Here is a 19476-nt window from a genome sequence, read left to right on the forward strand (position 1 = left end):
GAAGTTGTAACAACTAAAGCCGATCAGGTACCTAATACTTCCTTATTTTTCTTTTGTTTTTTTTTTTTGGGTAAGATCAGGGGGTGTGTTCACTGCCAACTTCTGACATGGTGCCATTGAATTGGTTAATTTTATTAGGTAAATAATGGGTCCGAAAAGGAGATGCAACTTGATGAGAAGACGGTGATGGAAAACAAAGATACATCCCCTTCAAGTCGGTTCCTCCCTGTTTTCGATAAGGTATGCATGAAGTGTTTAATTAGTTAAATTTATATGAATGCTGAAGTTTGTGCAAAAATCGGCCTGAGACAGAAAGCGTTTTTGCAAAATCTTTTGAATGCTAAAGCGTTTTTGCAAAGATATAATAATGTATGTGTATATTCTTCAAAGTCAAACAAGAGGCCGCTTATTCTTGCTTGACCCTAATAGAATCGAAAAGCCACATGTGCGTGTTGGCCGGGTCTCATAGAAAACAAATCACAGCAGCGGAAATTGTAGTTCATGGCGAAAAACTTTTGCCGAATCATAGAATAGTAGAGATAACTACAATCAATCCAGGCCATGAAAACTTTCAACCGCTCGTCCCAGTTCGTGACGACATTACCATTCTGGGAGATGCGCTTGGAAGTTTCATCCAATGGCCTGATACTCACATCTACTTGGCGAAGATATCTCCGCCGCCTGAGCAGCGGAAAGCAGTTGGGGTTAGAAGAAATACCTTTATATATATATGTTACATTTTTAATTGTTGAATGTTTTTATATGTTAAATTTATATGTTATTTTTTTTTTTTTGTAGGAAACAAAAAAGGCGGCTTTGGCGGATAAGCCTAAGTCCACAGACATGCTAACGACCTCGACTTCACAACAACTTGATGAGGTATTTAATTAACTTCTCCATTTTTTTAAAAATTAACCTCGCTCCCTTTATTTATATTTTGTCTGTATTTATAAAAAGCATGGTAATTTTGTGTAGGGGACAAAATCAAAGACTCATTCTTTCCCGGACCTGAAAGTTAGGACTTTAAACTCCACACAATATAAAGGGAAGGATTACATGCAAAAAGTAAGAACGGTGACGATGATGAGACTGCATGAGGAGGCTGGCCATCGCATAGCCACCGAGCAAGTGATAGTTATTCCGCTCGAGGAGGATATTCTAGGGGCTGAGCGCCAAGCGCTTATATCATGGGATCTGCTAGCCGTATGGGCTGGCCTAGACCAGATTGATATATCACACATATTTGTTTGGATGAAGTAAGTTTCTTAATAAATAATTTCATAGTCTAATATTCTGACTACTAGATAGTGTTTTAAATACCGGAATTAATACCGTAATAATGTAGGATATTGAAATTGAGAGTGATCCCCGAGAAGAATATTCCATCTGATCTATACGGATTCCTGTGCCCCTATGTTTTATCTTTATTTATTCCGGATTTCTCGTTCGAACAACGGGTAGATTATATTGCTCAGCAATTGGCCACAACCAAGAAGCTGATTTTTGGCGCTTATAATGAAAAAGGGTAATAAACAAATTAATATTACGTTTCCCCCTACAATTGCATTTTCATACCTAATATATGTACTTGTTAATAATGATGATGTCTTTTGATGTAGGACTCATTGGGTGCTAGCAACCATCATGCCGACAAGGAATAAAGTTTTCTGGTTGGACTCTTTACATCATCAACCAAGCGAGACTTTTAAGCACTTGATTAATATGTAAGTTTATAATACTGATTTATTTATAATAACATTTTCATTTTTTATTTATAGAAAAAAGTTCTTTCATATTTTAGTTTCTGCCTCTTTTTTTATTAGTTTCTGCCTCCTTTTTTATTTTTTAAAAAAAGGGCCTTTAAGAAGAAAAGAGCAAACGAGCAGGATCAACCCACGGAAGATTCTGATGTTGGCCCTGATTTTATTACGATAACAGGGGTACGTGCTCAAATACAACAACATTAAGTGCAAAATCTGTGTTTAATACTAATACAATACCTAAAGTTCAAGATTCTGATGTGAGCCTTCTCTCGTCTGTTTTTTTATGTAATAATAGGCCCCTCGCCAGCCAGATAGCATACAATGTGGATACTACGCTTGTCGGTTCATGTTGGAGATTATTAGGCGAAGATATCTCGTTATTCCAGACAAGGTTAGTAATAATTTAAACATGTGTTTATTACTTTTTTTTAAATTAGAGCTAATGTTGTCTTGCTTGCTGCTATATATACCATAATGTTGCTAATGTTGTCTTGCTTGCTGCTATATATACCATAATGTCTTCTCTTTGTTTTTTCCGCAGTATGCAATCAACCCGTCACAACAGATTGAGCAGTACTCAAGTGTAGATATAGACGAGGTAAGAGACATGTGGGGCAACTACGTCTTAGAATATATTTAGAAATGCATGATACTCAGAGTTTAGATCAACTTATTAGTAAATTTTTTGTTGAAGTTAGGGAATGATTAGTTCATGTAAATTCAACTCATTGTAAGTATATATATATATGATGCAAATTTCTTTGTTGTGGTTGAATTGAATCTATTGAGTTCGATGAACCCAAATTGTGATTTATCTTTGGTCTTTGGTATATGGTGTCACGACATATGCGGTTTTTGAATGGCATGAAACAAATTTATTTTTTCAAAACATTAGGAGTTTGTAATAAAAACGGTTACTAAAAAAAAACCGTTGTGAATACCTTTCACAACGGTTAATAAAAATAACACCGTTGTGAATGACATTCACAAATAACCGCGCATAATATTCAACAACGGGTATTAAACAAAGAACCGTTGTTAAAAGTCTTCACAATTTTGGAGGTAAAATTACAACAACGGGTATTAAACATAGAACCGTTGTTACAAAAAATTTCAACAACGGGTATGTACCATAAACCCGTTGTCAAAAGACTTCACAATTTTGGAGGGAAAGTTACAACAACGGTTATACATACGACAACCGTTGTTATATTATTCCCTCCAAAATTTTGAAACACTTTCCACAACGGAGAACACCCAACAACAACGGCTTTTAACCGTGGTGAATACTTTAGACAACGGTTTCACTAAATAAGCAAACCGTTGTAAATACCTTCTACAACGGCCGCTTTAACAACGTCCGCTTTTTTATTTTACAACGGTTTTTACCCGTTGTTATAGGCTGTATCTGTAGTAGTGATTGTGATGCGAATTCTCAAACCGATGTAACTCAAGACCAAATTCGATGGGTCTTATTTCCTTTTTCTCTAATTGGCACCGCGAAACAATGGTTGAAAGGCCTTGATAAGGCTACTCTCGGAATTGATTCTTGGAAGAAGTTGGCTCTAGCTTTCTACAAAAAGTTCTATCCATAACATGCTAAGAGCTCAAATTACGGGCTTTAAGCAAAGAGATGAAGAATCCTTGTATGAAGCTTGGGAGCGATTCAAAGAAATTTGTCGCTCATGTCCTCATCATGGACTTAGCGAGTGGTTCTTGGTACAACAATTTTGGAACGGTCTTTATGAAGATTCAAGAAACATTCTCAACATGGGATCAAATGGAATGTTCACCGAAGTTGATGACAATCAAACTTGGAACAAGATTGAGGAAATGGCGGTCCATAACTCACAATATAGTAGACCTCGCAAGGCTACTAGAGGAGGAAAGCATGAAGTGGACTCTATTACTCAATTGGGTGCTCAACTTAGTGCTGACATTGATACCATCATTTTGAAGTTTGAAAAAGCTATGGCTAGACTTGAAGAAGCCTCAAAATCACCAAACCATCATGTTAATGCCATGACGGCATCTTCATCAATCCCAAGTGGGATATGTGAGAATTGTGGAACTTTGGGACATGACCAAAGTGAATGTAGGGGAACAAATGAACAAGTAAATGCTTTCCAAGCATACAAGAGTGGTACCCCTTATTCCAACTATTACAATGAAAACACCAAATTTCATCCAAATCTTTCATACAAAAGCCAAAATGTTCAAAACCCTCAACCAACATACACCCCACCTCCCATGAGAAACCAAAATCAAAGACCCTTTTACAACCAAAACCAAGGTTACAAAAATCAAACTCCATACAATCAACAAAATGACCAAGGTTTTGATGTTCAAAACGCAGTCCTCCAAATGCAAAAGAATCAACAAGAGTTTTTCACTCAAATGCAAAAAGATAGTCAAGCAAAGCAAATCACCATCAACAACATCCTAGCTCACACCAAAATGTTGGAAACCCAATTGACTCAACTAGCATCTTCAAGCTCACAAAGACAAAAGGGGCAATTACCACCTCAAAGTAATCCCCCAAGACATGAAACGGTTAGTGCCATTCACTTGAGGAGCGATACAAGGTATGAAGCACCAAAGAAGCAAGTTGAGGATGAAGTTGTGGAAGCTAGTGACAAAGAAGAAATTGTGCAAAACTCCAAGGATGGAGAACCATCAAAAGAAGAAATTTCAAACAAAAAATGAAGACAAGGTCAAGGAGAAGGAGCCCATTGTGATTAGACTTCCTTTTCCAAGTCGTCAAGCCAAGCCCAAATTTGATGACCAACTTGGAAAATTTATGGAACTTGTGAAGAATTTGGAAGTCTCGATTCCTTTCACGGAATTAATCAATCACGTGCCGGCCTATGCAAAATACATGAAAGACATCCTCACAAAGAAGAAGTCGATCCGGAAGCTTGAGACTATCGCCTTCACTAAGGTGAGTAGTGCAATACTTCAAGGGAGTTCACCTCCAAAACTCAAAGATCCGGGAAGCTTCTCAATACCGTGCACCATTGGGGACACTACGATCAACAAAGCCTTATGTGATCTAGGGGCTAGTGTGAGCGTTATGCCGTACTCGGTGAGTAAAAGGTTAGGGATGGGAGAGCTTAAATGCACCAATATCACACTCCAAATGGCCGATAGATCGACGAAGACACCATTAGGGATATGGGAAGATGTTCCCGTAAGAGTTGGGAAATTTTTCATCCCAGTGGACTTTGTCATTGTTGACATGGAGGAAGACTCCAACATTCCAATCATTCTAGGAAGACCTTTCTTACACACCGCGGGTGCGGTGATTGATGTGAAGCATGGAGAGCTCACTCTAGAAGTGAGAGATGAGAGCATAACTTTCAATCTTGACAAGACCATGAGAGCTCCCCGTTTGCATGAACCATGTTTTATGATTGATCATTATAGCCGAAAGGATGATAGGAAGAAGTCGGAATTCCAATAGAAGAAAAAAATCGATGATGCTCCATTCAAAGAGCAAGTGAATTGTAACAAAGAGAGCTTGAAAAGCTCACCAAAGTTAAGCAATGAAGAGGATGGCCTCATTGGCCAAGACAAGAAAGTGGGAGCGTTGTCTCTATCAACCCAAGAGATCTTTAGTGACCAAGTAGATGAAGTTTGTGGTCTTTGGGACGATGAGTTTGAAGGGATTTTCAATCCCTATATTGGTAATGCTATCGATCAAGACCAATATGAAGGACAACAAGGGCAAAGATCTATTGAAGATCTTTATCATGATAATGAACAAGCTTTTGACTACTTCTTCAAGGTGTTGAGCAACATCAACAACACCTTGGACATGACCCCATGACATCTCACTAAGGATGAGAGTTTGGTGGAGTCCTCCCTAAACCACCATTTGTAAATATTTCTAACTCCCTAACTTGCATTTTAATTCTTACATTGCATTTTTGTCATTTTTGGATTTTTATGCTTTGATCAAGGTAATTATCATTTTTGAGAGAAGTGAGGGAGGGACTAATGATTTTATTGATGTGTAGTGCTTTAGCTTATTGTGGGGATAGCATTTGCCTAGGCTATTCATGCCTTAGTAGTGCCCCTACAATGAAGAACACGAGATTTGAAGAATGAAAAATGACACGGGATATGCAAGTGCACGGATGGAACTGAATCCGGGTAGACCAGGGAGAATCCGAGCGTCTTCAAGGGGAATCCGCTCGTCTCCAGGAAATCCGAGCGTCTTTGTCAAAATCCGCCCGTCCATTTTAACTGAAAATTTGAAAATTTGGGACTGTCGAAGAATCCGAGCGTCCTGGTAGAGAAGACGCTCGTCTTCAGAAATCCGCCCGTCTTTGCAGGAAGACGCCCGTCTTTTTGCTAGTGTAAACCAAGAAAGCTTGCTGTCTCAGAATCCGCCTGTCTTCAGAGGAATCCGCTCGTCCTGTAGTCGAAAAATCCGAGCGTCCCAGCTAAAAGACGCCCGTCTTTAGGTGAGAATCCTGAACCCAAAATAGGCAGAATCCGAGCGTCCCGAAGGAAAGACGCCCATCTTCCCCTGCAGTTTTGAAATTTTCGGGTATTTTAAATACCCCTCCCACATTCATTTCTTCATTCATTCATTCAAAACACTACCCATAAACCCCAAAACTCAAAACCCTCATCCTCTCCATCACCAAAGCAAGATTTCCTCAACCAAATTCAACAAAATCAAATCCAAACTTCCTTTTAACAACAATTAATCACTCCTCTTCCAACAAAAATCAAACCAAGCACCAAAATCTTCAACCTTTGAGTCGATTTTTGAAATTACAAAGGCAAAGCCTTTCATCTTAAAATCGATTTGGGTATACTTGGAAATTGAATATTTTCACTCTTTTCTTGGTATTTTCATCAATGGCAAGAACAAAAGGATCAACAAAGGCACCTAAGGCAAAGGCACTCTCAACAAGACAACAATGTCTTCAAGCAAAGAAAGCCTCATTGGCTATGGTGGTAGCTAGTTCAAACTTGGAAGTTCAACAACAACAAAATCCTCCCTTGGAAGCAACAACATCAACAACTCCGGAAATTGCTCAATTATCAAACTATCCGGAGGTAATTTTCATTTCTAACTCCCATAGGGATACATTTGCCAAGTATGCTAGGAAATCCTTTCTACCCACCAAATTCATATGTGAAGATGCCTTGAACAAATTGGGTGTCCTTGAACAAACAAAAGCCTTCTTTGAAGCCATGGGGTTGGGAAAATTGTTTGCTACAAGAGAATTGACATACCCCTCCCGTACCTTAGAATTATTGAGTTCTTTGAAAGTGACTAAGTTAGAGACTAGAGAAAACATCGAGTTCCGCCTTGCCAATGTGAGTAGGCGCATCACCTTTGATGATTTGGGTAAAGCATTAGGTCTTAGTGATTCACCTCGTTATTACAAGAAGCCCGAAAAATATGAACCCTCTCCTCTTTGGGAGGCGATTTCCGGGAGGAAATTTGAGAACTATCATGCTAGTCGCGCTCTATTAGTCCACCATCTAGGCATTAGAGTATGGCACAAGGTCATCGGGAATACTATCATTGCAAGAAAAGACACTAACCACTTTACCAAGCTCGATTGTGTTCTACTTGAGTCGGCCTTAAATATTGAAAGGGAATTCACCAAGCCTTACAATTCTCTAAGGCTTTTGGTGGAAAGATGGCTAAATGTTGATTGTGGAAAGCAAGGCACCTCTTTTATTGTAAATGGAGGTCTAGTTACTCTTTTGGCTAAGTACTTTGATCCGAATTTCAACAAGGATAGCAAGTATGTGGCGAAAAAGGTGTTGGGAAATGTGTCCTCAACAATAGTGCGATCATATGATTTAAATATCATTATTAAATCTCATTTTAAAGAATACAATTGGGAAGTATTTTTACTGTCAACTGGTCAACATATATCGGTAATGATTGGCTGACTAGAGTTTGACATTACTGTCGTGTGACGGTGGTGATCAGTTGACCCCCTAGGTCATACCTATAGGGCAACACTCTTAATTGATCATTTAATTAATCGTATAATGTTACGAGTTAATTAAATTACTTGAAAAATTTACGGACAATTTTGGAAGTAAAATTTACGTATCAAATTGAAATGTGATTAAATGAGATACGGTCTGAGTAATCGAATTGTATCATTACTCGGATGAAATTATTGTTTAAAAGAAACGATTGGATTTGAATGAATTATTATTATAAATGCGATTTATAAAGGGTAAAATATTTTGGTACAAGTAATTATGAATTACTAAGTCGATTTTGTATATGACGTATTTTTATTAATACGTTGATTTTTAATATGATAAAAATACATAAACAATTTATGTTACATGTGACATATTGACATTTGACAAAAATAATATGGAATCCATATTACAACATGGACCGAAATATTGGGCATAATTAACATATTGTGTTAAATTAGATTAGTGGAATTCATCATTATTTCTCTAATTTAGGCATGCACACCTAGTGTCTTTTGTGTAAGAGCACAAAGACCATGCATTGGCCATCTCCCTTCACCCTACCCGGTTCTACATAGAAAAGAACAAGGGTTCTTTTACTTATTAATTTATCATTCACTATATGGAGTAGTGTGTGAAAAATTATTATTCATTCTTATCATAAAATTATTTTTAGTGAGACAAAATAATTCCTCTTCCTCTCCTCTTCTCTCAACCGGTTTTGAGAGCCTAATACCAAACATTTTTTGGTTCAATTTTTCACAAGATTAATATTATACTAGATCAAATAATATTAATTAGATTAAGGGTTAGCTTTGTGTATTATTCCTAAGGAGAGATCCTACACTTGGATCTTGTTCTTCCATTAAAGGAAAGCTCAAGAACAAAAGAAAAGGAGATTTCTTTTGTGCCCATTTGAACCGAAATTTCAATGTAAGGATATGATTTCTTCTCTATTTTATTATATTGTTTGCATGCATAAAATCCACATTTAATTTTATGACAAATTAATTTCGACATATATGAGTATGTTAGTATGTATATGAATCTACATTTCCCTCAATCGGTATCAAGAGCCACGGTTGTTTGCATGCAAATCGGTTAAAAGTTTTTCCGAGTTATAAGAATAACAAAAAAAACTTGTAAAATTTGTGTTATTATGAGATATCACGAAATTAATCCATGCATGTTAATATTTCTGGTCCTAAAATGTTTTAGGATATTTTGGTTAATTTTTCGGATTTTTATTGTTCATAATTTACAATAATGGCATTTAAATGTGCTTTTATGAGTAAAAATGTCATTTTTGGTCTAAAATTAGCTATACTTCGAATTTTCACTTGTTTTTTGGATATGTTGTCACATATATTATTTTGAGATAATCTGTAAATTTTCATAATTTTTGGACTTGTTATGCTCGAAAATTGAATTTTTCATTATTAAATTCGGATTTAGGTAAAAAATAGGTTAATATGAGTTAAATTTCGAATCTGGTCATAGAAGATTTATATGTTGTGACATGCAATTTTACAAGATGTGTGTAAAATAATTGGCTGTAAAGAAGTCTTTTTGCATGATTTATGGATTTTTGAAGAAAAATAGCATTAATAGTGACATTATTAGTGGAAAATTAATAAAACATAATCTATGACTTAGGAAAAACGTCTAATGTTGCATTTTATTATATTTTTCAGATCTAAAATTGAAAAGTTATTGAAAATAATTTTTTCATGATTTTATGATTATTTTATTAAAAATCGATAAACCGCAACATTGTTTTTCCGGAAAAATTTCGAAATTTTTAACCTAAGATTTTGAACATTATGAGTGTCATGGAATTTTTCCAGAATGTTCATGAGTTTAAATTTCAAATTTTGAATTTATTTGAAATTTTGTGATTTATTTGAAGTTTAATAGCTTATATTTGTAATTTTTAGTCCATTTATGAACAATTTTATAAAATATGGGTTAATTATGGTCAAATTATTAGTGAAGACTATATTTTGAGTCCTAAGAGGTTAGGGTAATTAACTTATGCATAAATATGAGTTTATGTATTTTTGTGATTATAAAATGTTGAAATCACGCAAATCCGTAAAAACCGAGTAATATACGATATTGGCTAATTAAAAGGCGATTTAGCATAAAATTGAGCATGTTCATACATATTATAATGCTGCATTTTCTTTATGATTGTCATAATTTTAATTTATGTAATTTTTGAATTATGTAATTTTACTTAGTATGGCCTTAGATTTTAATTGGTATTTCCCGAAATGTATGGGAGTACCGATTCGGTTGTAATTTTTATTGTGATCTCGTATCACCGTTTTGTAATTTAATAGATTTATTTTATTTTAGTTACAAATGTATAATAGGAAATTATGTAATTTATTATGTAATTTTATTCATTCCGGAGTTCCAAAAGACGGATTTCTTCAAGAATGGCGATTCATAAAGACGGTGTTACCTCGAGATGCGTGCCACAACCGAAGTTCAAGGGACCAATGGAGTTGGTTTCCGAATATGTAATAGTTAAATAGTTTTTCTATTTTAGGAAAGGCCATACTAGGATTTATTTATCTTCATGCTTGCATTTTATTTTATGTCACATGCATCGCTAAATCGCCATAACTAAACATGCTTTGTCATTTTATCGAGTTTATCGACCGTGTCAATTAAAATTATCGTAGTTCACCGCTTTAGTTCACTTAAAACGTGATAGATAATAAATTGACATGACCTCTCGCTAAAACAATTAATTGAGACATAGCCTTACCAAATAGTAGAAACCATGAAAACCTATTTCGCGAGGGAGTGCGCTCGGCCCCACCGGGGTACAAACCTTGTTACGTAGGGGAAGTGGGTGATGAATGTTAATCCACCGAATTCATGTTGATAAGGGATGTATCGGCCACACCGTGCCCAAGTTAATGTGGGTTTGGATCATGGACACATTTATTCGAAATTTGGATTGAACTCAACAAAAGTATTTGATAAGGGATGTATCATCGGCCCCACCGTGCCCTTGTCGATGTGTTTTGGGCTATAGATAATTGTTAATGTAATGTTATCGACCAAGAGTTCTAAAAGTAGAATCGATTAAACGTTAATCCACCGAGTTATATTGATAAAGGATGTATCGGCCCCACCGTGCCTAAGTCGATATGAATTTGGGTCTTGGAATCATTTATTATAGTTGGGTAGAGGTCACTATATAAATGTTCATATCTTGTTAAATTTGCAAGTATGATTTAAAAAGACAAATGTTAATATTTCCTTTTCCTCCATATTTGTAGTTCTTTACAATGAATCCATCAAATGCTATCGCACCGATAACTATTGAGTCATATCACAATGTTCTTGACGACGTTTGCTCCAACAACAATTTCGATACAACTAGAGAACTTCATTTTGGGATAGGTTCGGATGGAAACCTTAACTTCATCACTTCTTCTAAACCACCCACTACTACTAGACCTCGTGTGAGTCCGTCTCAGGAAGACTACCTCATACGATCTATAGGGTCTTTGTCTCTGGAAGATAAAGATGCCAAAGCTAGTGGGAGCTCTAGCAATCAAGTTCTTGCGTCAAAGGGCAAGAGGTTCAAGAAGAAAGGAAAGAAAATCAAAAACTTCAAGCAAGTTAATGATGAGTGCCATTATTGCTATGGCATGGGACATTGGCTTAGGAATTGTCCCGTGTATTTGCGAAATATAAGGGAAGGACTCATTACTCCAAAAGGTACAATTCCTAAAGAAATTTATGTTATTGATATAAATTATACTTCCACTACAACATGGGTACTAGATACCGGTTGTGGTTCTCACCTTTGTAATCATTTACGGGGTTTAAGAGATGTGGAGAGGCTTAGCAAAGGAGATGTGGATCTACGCCTTGGAAATGGAGCTCGGGTAGCGGCCGAATCCAAGGGAACCTATGTTTTAGCTTTGCCAAATGGATTTGAGTTGTATTTGCATAATTGTTTTTATGTACCTACGCTCTCTAAAAACATTATTTCAATCGCCATGCTAGACATGGACGGTTTTTGTTTTGTCATTAAGAACAATCGTTGTACTATTTCTAGGAATGATTTGGTTATTGGCCAAGCTTCTTCCATTAATGGCATATACATTTTAGAGACCTCAAATCCAACGAATGATATTTATAACATTCAATCAAAGAAACTCAAATCAAGTGACCCAAGTGAAGCGTTCATTTGGCATTGTCGATTAGGTCACATAAACGAGAATCGCATCAAAAGATTAATTTCAACTAATGTGATTACACCATTTGATTATCAATCATTTGGTACATGCGAATATTGCCTACTTGGCAAAATGACTCGTAATCCTTTTAGTGGTAAAGGGACACGAGCTAGTGAACTATTGGGACTCATACACACCGATGTATGCGGACCAATGAGTATCACCGCTCGTGGTAATTATGACTACTTTATAACCTTCACCGATGACTTGAGTAGATATGGGTATATCTATTTAATAAAACATAAGAGTGAAGCGTTTGAGAAATTCAAGGAATTTCAAAACGAAGTAGAGAACCAATTGAACAAAAGGATTAAGGCACTACGATCCGATCGTGGTGGTGAATACCTTAGCCTTGAATTTGATTCACACTTGAAAGGTTGTGGAATTATATCACAACTTACTCCACCCGGAACGCCACAACTCAATGGTGTTGCCGAAAGGAGGAATCGAACCCTACTTGATATGGTTCGCTCCATGATGAGTCAAACCGAGTTACCGAACTCGTTTTGGGGATTTGCGATTCAAACCGCAATTCGATCTTTGAATAATAGTCCCACTAAGTCCACCGAAAAGACTCCATATGAGATGTGGACGGGAAAAGTTCCCAATATATCCTATATGAAGATTTGGGGATGTGATGCTTACGTCAAAACTAAGAACGACAACAAGCTTGCCCCAAGATCTGAAAAATGCATCTTTGTAGGTTACCCCTCGACCTCTCGAGGATATTACTTCTACAAACCTCAAGATCATAAAGTGTTTGTGTCTTGCGAGGCTGTCTTCTTAGAAAGAGAATTTATTTCTAAGAGACAGAGTGGGAGAAATTTTGAACTTAATGAAGTTCAAGAGTCACAAACCGAGATAGAGACGCAAGAAGATGTTCCTTCGTCGTCTAACGCGGTTGTACCTCCTCCACTAAGAAGGACGGGCCGAGTAATTCGCCATCCAGATCGATATGTGGGACTTATCGAGGAAGATGGAACACTCGATGTGTTACTTATGGAAAGTGACGAGCCCGCCACCTACAAGGCCGCAATCTCTAGTCCAAATTCCTCCTTATGGCTTGAAGCCATGAAATCCGAAATGGATTCTATGCATGAAAACCAAGTTTGGGACTTGGTAGATTTGCCTAAAGGGGCAAGACCCCTTCAATGCAAATGGATATTCAAAGTCAAGAATGGCATAGAAGGACATGATGATGTCTACAAAGCTAGGCTAGTGGCAAAAGGATTTACCCAAGTCCAAGGTCTCCATTATGATGAGACATTCGCCCCCGTAGCCATGCTAAGATCCATACGGATTTTGTTAGCGATCGCCGCATTTCATGATTATGAAATATGGCAAATGGATGTCAAAACCGCTTTTCTAAATGGGCATTTAGAAGAGGAGGTGTACATGATACAACCCGAAGGTTTTGTTGATTCTAAAAATCCTAACAAAGTGTGCAAGCTTAAGAGATCCATTTATGGTCTTAAGCAAGCATCTAGAAGTTGGAATCATCGATTTGATCATGTGATAAAGGAAAATGGTTTCACTCGAAGTGTTGAGGAACCATGTTTATACATGAAATTCAGTGGGAGCAATGTTGTGTTCCTAATCTTGTATGTCGATGACATACTACTCATTGGAAATGATATTCCAATGTTGTCTTCTGTTAAGAAGTGGTTAAGTAACCACTTCCAAATGAAGGATTTAGGAGAGGCCCAACGCATATTAGGTATCCGGATCTATAGAGATAGATCCAAGAGGATATTGGCACTAAGTCAAGAGTCTTATGTCGATAAGATTCTTCGACGGTTCAGCATGGACAAATCCAAAAGGGGTTTGGTACCTATGGTAACCGGGACGATATTGAGCAAGACTCAATCTCCCTCCGAGCCCCATGATGTTGAACGCATGAAGTTGATCCCTTATGCTTCCGCTGTTGGATCAATCATGTATGCCATGATATGCACACGTCCTGATGTCTCGTATGCCTTGAGCATGACGAGTAGATATCAAGGAAATCCAGGTGAGAGTCACTGGATTGCAGTCAAGAACATCCTTAAGTACTTGAGAAGAACTAAGGATTCTATCCTTGTGTTTGGAGGAGACACTGAGTTGCGTGTTAAGGGATACACGGACTCAAGTTTTCAAACAGATAGAGATGACTTGAAATCACAAGCTGGTTTCGTGTTCATGCTCAATGGTGGTGCCGTAAATGGAGAAGCTTCAAGGAAGTCAGAATCATGATTCTACAACGGAGGCTGAGTACATAGCAGCATCAGAAGCTGCCAAGGAAGCTGTGTGGATCAGGCAATTCACGGAAGGTCTAAAAGTAGTACCTGAAAGAAATGTAGATTCATATACATATTAACATATTCATATATGTCAAAATTAATTTGTCATAAAATTAAATGTGGATTTTATGCATGCAAAAAATATAATATAAAAGAAGAGAAATCATGTCCTTACATTGTAATTTCGGTTCTTATGGGCACAAGTGAGTCCTCCTACTCACTTGTTCTTGAGCTCTCCAAATGGAAGAACAAGGATTCAAGAGTAGAATCCCTCCCAAAAGCATATACCTAAGGAATACATCTTAAAGACTAAAATAATATGATCTAGTATTAAAATTAGTCTTACTTAAAAATATGACACAAAATGTTTTTGTACTCTCACATATTTCGGTTGAGAGAAGAGGAATTTTGTGATTTATTTCTCTAGAAATCTCATAAGATTGTAGAGAGCATTTGATGAATTTTCTTACACTAGAAAATTAGATGGGAAGATTGAATGAATAATCAAAGAGAAAAGCTCACTTCTCTTTTCATGTGGAGTGGCCGAAATTGCCTTGGGTAGAATGCCCAATGCATTTCATTTTTGCTCTTCTCTAAAAGGTAGGTGTGCAAGGCTACTAATTAGATATGATAATTGTGTTTTCCACTCAAGATAAAAACACAATACATCTCTTACACTCCCTTCTCATTTTCGGTTTTTAGACATAAAATGGAGAATCCATTTTATTTTTGTCATTTGTCAAATTTGTCACATGTGACATGTTACATGACATGTCACAATGTAATGTATTTTTAACATATTAAAAATCAACATACTCATAAAATATGTCATTTACAAAATCGACTAGTAATTCGTAATTACTTGTACCAAAAATGTTTCCAAATTATAAACTACAACATTCTGTATTTATAATAATTTATTCATTCCGATTCAATTGTTTCGTAAACAATAATTTCATCCAAGTAATAAAATAATTCGATTACTTAGACCGTGTCTTATTTAATCACATTTACAATAAGATACGTAAATTATACTCACAAAATCATCCGTCAATTTTAAGTAATTTAATTAACTCGTATCGATATACGATTAATTAAATAATCAATTAAGAGTATTTCCCTATAGGTATGACCTAAGGGGATCAACTGATCACCACCGTCGCACGACAGTAATGTCAAACTCTAGTCAGCCAATCATTACCGATATGTGTGGACCAGTTGACTGTAAAATATTACATCCCACATGTATTCTTAAAATGAGATTTAATAATGATATTTAAATCATGTGATCGCACTATTGTTGAGGACACATTTCCCAACAATCTCCCACTTGTCCTCGACAAGTGTGCGTCACCAATTCTCTTGTCCTATTACTATCTCCCACACAATGCAAGGTGTCTTTCAGGTCGTACTTGCAAGTGATCATATCGAGAGTGGTTTCCTCGATCTGGAGAATAACTGATTGACCGGATTTATCCACTCTGGATACCTTCCGAGCGTGGCCACGCATTTCCAATTCATTACTCCTCGAGTGGCCCCGAGATATTGTTTTAACCCGACAAGGGGTGGACAATTCCTATCGCACTCATTCCCTTCGACTAGCCACAGCCATCATAACCCAAAATATGCCCATTTGACCCCATTTACGAAGGTCGTAGTAACACAAATCAAACTTAATCTGAAACTGTGCCATCTTAGGTGAATAGTCTTTAGTCAAAAGAATCGACTCATTTGAATACTATAGTAGCTCTCGCCACGACCAGGCTATATAAATTGCCAGAACTCTATAAGCGGTCATAAGGCCCGACAAAGTGTTCTTAACAATCTGCCTATGTGATCGACTAGTCATCTCACATGACTGTATGGCACTTGAACTTGCCATCAATCGCATCACACTCTAGTCACTTCGAGACGTCATCTCATACAAGTGACTATGGGCGAATACAATGCTAATCCGTGTTCACTTTAACGGGGTTCAATTGTTTCCACAACCCGTTTGGATGTAACAAAGTATAATAAAAGAGTTTTAAAGTAAAACTCGAACGACAAATGCGATTATCACATATGAATAGTCAATGCCTGATTACTATTTCATGTTCTATAATCTAATTTGATTTTGTACGTAGTTGTTCATTTCAATTCAATTGAAATGACATGACTCATCATGTTTAGCCTTTGAGAAGGCTTTGGTTAGTAGGTTTTATCAATTTCTTGTACCTTACTCAACCTCACTACTTACTCGTTTTCCTTTGTAATGTATACATTTGCATTACAAAACTTTCTGAGTACGTGTCGAGATCCAATCAAGACGTAGGCTCTCTAGCCTAAGAATAGCTCCCACTGTTTTCACAGTGTGCGGGACTCATCCTTCTTGCACATCTCATGATCGCAAGTGTACTCAATTTCCGTTATAAATATCTCTCATTGTTCTTTATTGCCTAGAACGATTCTAGAAAATCTACTTCTTAATTAACATTGCCACAATGGTATCTTAACCATCCTAGTGTGTTTTGATTATGGTTTTGTCGGAAACCATGCGCAATCTCAATTGTCAATTGTCACTTGTGTAACACCCTTACACAATATTGCATCATAAACACTTTGCTTTACTTCCTTAATGCTTCTGCAAGCACTTAAGAGTAATCTTTATAGCTTACTTGGTAAAGATTACTTAAATTCGATTTTGAAAACAATTCATCATACTCAAAGCATATGAAGTGTTCTACATCATTTTCTATTTAATTGATTTGACAGCGGAAGCAAATGGAATCAATCAAATATGTTCAATTTAATTGAACTAGTCATGAATCTTATCAACATAAGACTTCTTTTTGACGCTAATATCACGTGGATTTATCTTCATAAATCTGGATATTAAAGATGTATTGTAATACTCCTAAAGTCTTAAATCATTCCTAATGATCAATATGTCATCCACATATCGGACTAATTAAAATTTTCGTAACTCCCACTAAACTCCATGTATAAACACAACTTCTTGACTTATCGAGAAAAGTTTTATAACATGATTAAAACATTGATTTCAACTCATTGATGTCCTACTTAAGATTCTCTCTTAAGTTTCACACTATCTTAGGATTGCAAGAATCTACTAAACTCATGATATGTATTGAATACATTCCTTCTATTGAAGAAGTGGGTTTTAGATTTACTCGCTATGTATTTCATAACCTCATAATGAAACACAATCCCTAAGAAGATCCTAATAGACTTAAGCATTTCAACTAGTGCAAAACCCTTTGCAACCAATCTTACTTTGAAATATCTCTTTATTAGTGCAAAACCCTTTGTCACTAATCAAGCCTTTTATTTCGGATTTTCATGGCTCTAAGCCTTGTATTGAGTTGTGACTTAAACACTCTTATGTAAGTCATATTTTCATTACTTTCTAGAAGTAATCAACTTGAATCAAACAATTTCTTTTGTAAGTTATAAGCTCTTTACTTTCTTAAAAGTAGCATGAATTCATCATCTTTAACAAGTGACGAATTTAACCTCCTAGGTTTTAAAGAAACAATGTCTTACACAAAACGTCTCATGTAGCCAAGAAAGACCAGTTTCTTGCGACATAACATTCTCTGTGGCATTCTTTGTGGCTCTTGAATAATTTCTCCCACTCCGTCTTCTAAAAATAAACTTGTATTTTAGAAAGACAGCTTCACGAGCCGCAACCCGTCGTACTCGTGATAATTTAAGAGGGAAAAATGAGCATTTGTTTCTTGTGAAAACTTACAAACATGGTACCCTTACCATTTCATATCACATATGATTCGATTTAGTGGAAAAATAATCTAGACAAAATGATAAAATCCCCAAAAGGATCAAGTAACTCAAAATAACTTGATCGAAGTCCAAACCTTATCGAATAGCGTTTGATTTCTTATCCATCCACACATTATTTCATAATGCGTGCTAAGAGAGATTAACTTGTGATACTATATCACATTTCCTTTGGCTTATATCAAAGTCTTCACTTTGATAATCCCATCACGACTAAATCGTGATTCCTTGAACTCCTGAACTTCTTCAAAGATTTCTCTATATACCTTATTAAGTGAACACATTAATGTCAACTTAAATCGTTGGTAAAAGATGATGATTAACCTATTTTGGATCGATGATTTATAACCTCGATCTCCTTTTCAACCAAAAGGCACGAGACATCTTGCTTTGAATACAAGATACGCATATACCATTAACAATCTAATGGTTTCAAGAGTACTCGATAACTCTTTGCGTTCATCATTCCAGAATTTAAGGTTTAATCTTGGGTTACCAATTTGAGTCTTACATCATCTACATGATATATCATTCTAGTTTGGTTTAGAATATATTCACCTTGATAATGGGCCAGCCATACATCAAATCGTGGTGTATAGGGTCACAAAAGTGAAACCTCTTTTGTATCTTAACAAGTTTATATTCTTATTTAGAGTTAATGCACTTAATAGTCATAATTAAGTACAACTTTAAATCCAAAAACTAGATTGAGTACACAATTACTCTATCTCTCGACTTCATTGTTGCTAGTCGTCATATTCTAATCATCCTATGTATCAAACATAATGATGAAAACCACCACCGGTTTCTAATATTGACGAAGTAATACTAGCAAAACTTATGTTTAACCAAATAAACACTTAACGAAGAAGGTCCCATTAGATGTCACACAACTAACTTGTTGATTCTTCAATAATTTGGGGTAGTTTCCTTTCTCGTGTCTAACACTTAAGACAATGGAAACTTTATCGGTCGGGATTGATAGGTTTAGTATCGTCATTCCTCAATGACTTTACTTTTAACATTACCTTGTATCAATTCCATTATAATCTTTACTTCTTGAACCTCGTCCTCATCTTAACGGTTTAAGAGAATGCTCCCACTCATTTCAATGAGTCTTTGCTTTGAGTAGCAAAATTGAATTCATGAAGAACACTCTTCATTTGTTCGTTTTAGTCTTAAAACTTTCATTGAAGTGGTTGCGTTATTTTGGTCAATTACGAATTACAAAATCTAATCACCAAAACAATTTATCGCTTCAAGGTACTTAATTCAATTAAGCATATGAAACATAGTCCATTGTAAGTAGAAGTGTTAGTCAAGAATCAAAAACCTGTTTGATAATGAATAACTTTAATCTATACTCTTTACAAGAGATCCTTAGCAATGGTTCGT

General features: G+C 36.1%; 1 non-coding gene across 1 annotated transcript; it reads right to left on the reverse strand.

Moving 5' to 3' along the window:
• Positions 1-3359: 3359 nt before the first annotated feature.
• Positions 3360-3466, reverse strand: LOC141609660 (small nucleolar RNA R71). The gene has a single exon (XR_012527581.1). It is a non-coding gene; the product is annotated as a small nucleolar RNA R71 (small nucleolar RNA).
• Positions 3467-19476: the final 16010 nt, after the last annotated feature.

This window comes from Silene latifolia, chromosome 10 (assembly GCF_048544455.1).
Source record: "Silene latifolia isolate original U9 population chromosome 10, ASM4854445v1, whole genome shotgun sequence".
In the NCBI taxonomy this organism is placed as follows: Eukaryota; Viridiplantae; Streptophyta; class Magnoliopsida; order Caryophyllales; family Caryophyllaceae; genus Silene; species Silene latifolia.